At 34.1% G+C, this 5,507-nt stretch overlaps 1 long non-coding RNA gene across 1 annotated transcript in view; it reads left to right on the top strand.

Annotated features, from left to right (window-relative positions):
* The first annotated feature begins 471 nt into the window (after positions 1-471).
* Positions 472-5,507, top strand: part of LOC145284776 (uncharacterized) — a 45,417-nt gene continuing 40,381 nt past the window's right edge. The window contains exon 1 of the long non-coding RNA XR_013868879.1: positions 472-1,531. This is a non-coding gene — a long non-coding RNA (uncharacterized LOC145284776). The remainder of the gene's footprint in view (positions 1,532-5,507) is intronic.

Here is a 5,507-nt window from a genome sequence, read left to right as displayed (position 1 = left end):
AAGTGAACTGTGGAACAACTTCTGCCATTCTTTGTTTGTTATTTGTTATTATAGGGTCGAAAAAAAAGAAGGGGGGAAAACAAGGAAGGTAACTGCAATTTTAGTACAAAAAAAAAGCGGTAAGTATTTGAATAGATAGAAAATAACTTCAAAACAACATATTGTTGGTAGAAAGCATGCATTGAGTGCAAACATCAGCTACAGCCATACGTCATAAAAGAAAACAAAAACTGAATTAAATACATTGCATAGGTGGATACGAGAAAGCTACACGCGCGCGCGTGTTTATATCATTTACACACAAGAGGATACAATATGTATAGATTTATCAAGGTTGGTTGGTTGTTTTTGTTTTACGGCATATCAACCCTTTTCAGCCGAATCCAGTGATTTTAAAAAACAATTTTTAATAGAATATATATATATATATATATATATATATATATATATATATATATAAGTCGGTTTCTATTTAACCCATAGTTGGGACCCTAACAGGTACTACCACTCCGAGTAAGAGTGGACCTGGGAGCAATGGCAATTAAGGGTGGCTCCATACTCCCTAAAACCCGCAAGCTAGGGCCTCACCATCGGATATAGTTTACGGTCATATCCCTGACCGATTTATCAAGGAGATACAGCATGTAGAGATTTTCAGTATTTACTTCAACAGTGCTCAATATGTGAATGGAGCTAATAAGTTGTGAAAATATATTTATAGCAATTAAGCTACACAGAGGGCCTTACGTTTCATCTCTATATGGAATCGTCAAACAAAATGCTTAGCCTGACGATTCTCTGTTGTGATGAGTTTAATGTTGTTCCCATCTTAAAAAAGTGTTGGTGATCGGTCCAAGCCAACTAAGTATTGTCCTATCAGTCTACTCTATCATTTGCAAAGTCTTTGAGATGTTAATCAACACCAAGCTTGTTCATTTTCTGGAAAAGGTGAGCCTCTTTAGTGATATGGTTTTCGTCCAATAGCTTATCTTTTAACGGAAACTGAGCGGAACTATCAGGTTATGGATGATTCGGTAGAGGGTAGGACCATTGCACATGACATTTCGAAGGCATTCGTCAGAGTGTGACATTTGCTCTTCTACACAAACGCTAGGGGTAAGGTATCAGTAATAAAATTCTTAACATTTGTTTTTTTTTTTTTTTGTTTTTTTTTTTCTTTCTGGTCGAATCTTGCGAGTAACTCTGGATATTGCTTCCCCATTCTCTTTTCCAATCAATGCTGGTGTTAATTTCAATGTTTAGTCAGTTTTAATCTAGACCGACAATGTTTCCTCTCTTTGTCAATAATCTTTCATAGTACTTATGCATGCTTTGAACGAAACGTAACTTAGCGTTCGTTCAGCATGACGTAAATAGCGTTGCCGATGGAACCATAACAACGCTACGTAAAAGAAAAAAGTAAAATTTTAAATGTAGAATCATCAACAGAAAAATCATCTACAGTGTGCGCCGATCCCAATCTATATTCGCGCTGGTGGTTTTTATTCGTTGCCATGTCGAACGGCCACAGGTATATCAGTTTTTTTTTAATACATGCGATTTTTAGCCGTGATTTTTGCGAAGATCTCAGTTCAGATTGCTGCCCACCGTCGACATTTAACATTCCCACATCTCTAGCCGTAGTCGTCTGTTATGCTCTCTCTCTCTCTCTCTCTCTCTCTCTCTCTCTCTCTCTCTCTCTCTCTCTCTCTCTCTCTCTCTCTCTCGATGATGCATTCGTGGCCAAGGTTGCACATTTTAGCGATTTTGCCATTAGTTTCCTCTGTTGGAAAAAATCTATTACAGCGGCCGGTGTCTGGAGCTGTTGTGCTAAGATGATCAATTTATTTATTTTTTTATTTTTTTAGATCTTCTCTATTCTTTCTTACTTGCATGTAAGAAATAGTGGATTTTTTTCTTTTAATTAGTATCCAAATTCTCATCAGCTGCTTGGGTGCGCGCACGCGAATAGAGTCGAAACTCAGTGTACAGCGTTGTGATTGGCTGATTGCCATGTTACGTCAGGCAGCTAACCTGAGCTGTTGACGTCGTGTTCCGGGAAAAGCCAAGCTGAACGCTGAGTTATATCTGGTTCAAAGGATGCATAAGTACCAAATATTATTAACGATAATGAACTGTTATGTTTAGAATATCACTCTCTGTTCTGATATTGCTTCTCGTTCATCTTCCTCCGATTAGTTGAAATACCTAGCTGATCTAGAAGTTGATCTGAGTTCCGTTGTGGATTGGGCCACGAAATTGATTGTTTCGTTTAACCCTATTAGGACGAAGCTCGTTCTTTCAATTGTAGACGTGTCCCTTTTCTTCCTGGGATTGTTCTGCTTTTGAAGAGCAATTAACACTAAAACTTCTTGATCTTTTTTCTCATAAAATCTTTCTAAGGGTTCATACATAAGATCTATTGCTCTTTTTCCTTCTCGTAAAGTCGCCTCTCTCTATCGCCGCAATTGCTTTCTCACGCCCAAGGTTATTCTATATCTTTACAAATCTTTCAGATCATGTATGGAGTACTATTGTTATCTCGGCTGGTGAATATCTGTCTCATTTTAAGGTTTTTGATAAGGTACATAAACATATTTGTAATTTGATTGCCCCCCCTTATTTTCAATGCATCCTACATCACATGGAGGTGATATTGCTAGTCTCAGTTATATATATATATATATATATATATATATATATATATATATATATATATATATATATAATTATTCCAGATTAATAAGATGAATTAGATCAAAGATTAGTGAATCTAGTGGTTTCAAGTCTTACAAAATATTTTAGGGAATTAATATTTTTATATAAGACAATCCTAGCAAAATAAAATTGCTCAATATACTAGATAGAGCAAATTAAAATTTGCAGTTTTTATTTTTTAAATTTAATTCCGTAAAATATAATTTTCAAACAAAAATTTATTGTTTGGAATAAGAATACAATATTTATATGAATTTCCTTAATCCACACATTTTTTATGTAGGCTTAAAAAAAAAGTCGTTAGCAAAATATCAATTTTGGTTTGTTATAATTTTGCTATTTAGCACGTACATAGAAAATATATTTTAAACATTTAAGCAACTTTAAAGGACATAGAGAAAGAAAAGGTTGCAAAAAAAAGGATATCAGATTTGGTATCCAAAAAGAATATTAATCCTAGAGTAGCATAGGATGGTGTTATTAGGTTCTAGATTGGTTGAAGATTAGTCATTGCAGGTATATCGTGTTCTGAATGAAAGTTAAAAATATAAAACTGTATATCTATCTATCTATCTATATATATATATATATATATATATATATTTAATATTGTTGCAATGCCGTTTCCTAGTCCACGAACTTCTTCAAAAGAACATCAGTTTTGCAGAAATCTTTCCACGTTGATTTTTCCGTTTTAAAACTAAGGTCAATAAGTTATCTCCTGTTTCTGCAATAATCTTCTTTCGTTCTTGTTAGCTCCTTACATCAAATTGTTTCATGCCTTGTCCGGTGTCCTTTTCATTAAAAAAAAAAAAGTTTAAATATGACGTAGATATGAAAGGAAAAGGGTAGGAGAGCAAAAGTGTTAGTATCTGATCTACAAGTTGACATGAGCTAAAAAATAAAAATTTAAAAAAAACTTGAAGAGAAGTTGATGAAAATGAAGTGGATAATCTTGTACTTGGCACGAATCGCACGTCTTCAGTGGAGTGAGGGAAAGGGAAAACACACACACACAGGAACGTGCGCACAAACGTGTGTGTGTGTGTGTGTGTGTGTGTGTGTGTGTGTGTGTGTGTGTGTGTGTGTGTGTGTGTGTGTGTGTGTGTGTGTGTGTGTGTGTGTGTGTCTCAGGTTACTGATACCGTGTTGAAAATATAAGTAAACAGACGGAATACATACACTGCTAGAATTTCATCTACCATGAGTGGCGAAATAAGTTCGTAGCAGTGGATTAGGTATAATTGACTGTTCATCGCATTTTGATGTGACCGACTATTGAGGTTTTACACAATACATTTAGCACCACTGATGAGCCGTAGGCGACAAACCATTGCCTGATTATGTCATTCACAGTCAACATCATGGCTAGACTTAACGAGAGCATCAAACTGAACCGTAGCTCTCGTCGGTGGCCGTGACTGAACGCCAGTTACAATCAATCGTAGTCACTGGTGTCCAGCACTCTACTCTCTAACGACCTTGCTGCTGTGAATAAAAGAAATATATCGTTCACAAATTATTTTTTGTGTTCATTTGTTTAGCTTGGTACGATGCGAATTCAACTCTATTTACTTTGAATTTTGCATTCCATATCAACAGCGCTTTAAACAATAAACCTTCTTTTTTATTACTTAACTAAATACATGCTAAACCGGTGTTTCTACTATATCGGACATTCGAACACTGTTCTTCAAATACATCTGAAAAAAAAAAACGTGCTAGTCAACACCACCACCGCCATCATAGTAAGTAAAAAGAAGAAGAAAAAAGAACTTATTTCCCCTGATAGAAACTCTGGTATGAATCGAAATACCGAATTTAATTTTAATAAATAAATGTTTATTATTTTTAAAAGATTTTGTACTCGTTTTGATCTTTGTTTTTGGAATTTTGCATTCCATAACAACAGTGCTTTAAACAGAGAACTATATATATATATATATATATATATATATATATATATATATATATATATATATATATAGTAATTTATAAAATATATATGGCGATTAAGCTACACTGAATATTCCGCGTTTCATCCACTCTAGGATTCTTCAAGCCTGAAGAATCCTAGAGTGGATGAAACGCGGAATATTCAGTGTAGCTTAATCGCCATATATATTTTATAAATTACTAACTATCTCTACCTACGTATTGAGCACTTTTGAAGAAAATACTTACAGTTTACGCATAAATTTATACTTTTGTATATTAATTTTATGTGAGTAAATGAAGTAGTTATATATATATATTTATATATATATATATGTACATATGTATATACATATATATGCATATATATATGTTCTAATGTTTCGACATTATATAGTTTAAATTCCTTTATTTCACATATTAATTGCTAGTTGCCTAGATGTCGAATATCAGGCTTTGCAACTGCGGTCGAATCCTTCGACCGGCAGTAGTTAGCATTACTTACACTGAGGGTTGCATACAGTGGTGTCGGTAGTTATTAATATTAAATATTTATATAAAACCATTGTATGTATGTAATAGTTTTACAATGATTGCGATGTGAAAATATGTGTCAAAACTAATTCATTCAAGTATCACTTAGTTGGTGGAGAGACTAATGAGAGTGATTCCATTTGCATTTCGAAATCAGATGAGAAGAGAAGGTCAGTTTATTTGCATATATCAAGGATATTTGGCGTCATCCAGACGGATCGATATTCGTTAAAGTCAGTGTCCACTGCATACCAAGTGCTAATTAATAAAGCTTTCATTACGGCCGCTTCATGCTTAATTCTTTGTTTCCAAACATAACC

This window comes from Euprymna scolopes, chromosome 9, assembly GCF_053919585.1.
Source record: "Euprymna scolopes isolate OS-2025 chromosome 9, ASM5391958v1, whole genome shotgun sequence".
In the NCBI taxonomy this organism is placed as follows: Eukaryota; Metazoa; Mollusca; class Cephalopoda; order Sepiida; family Sepiolidae; genus Euprymna; species Euprymna scolopes.
This window is presented reverse-complemented; position numbering and strand designations above follow the sequence as displayed.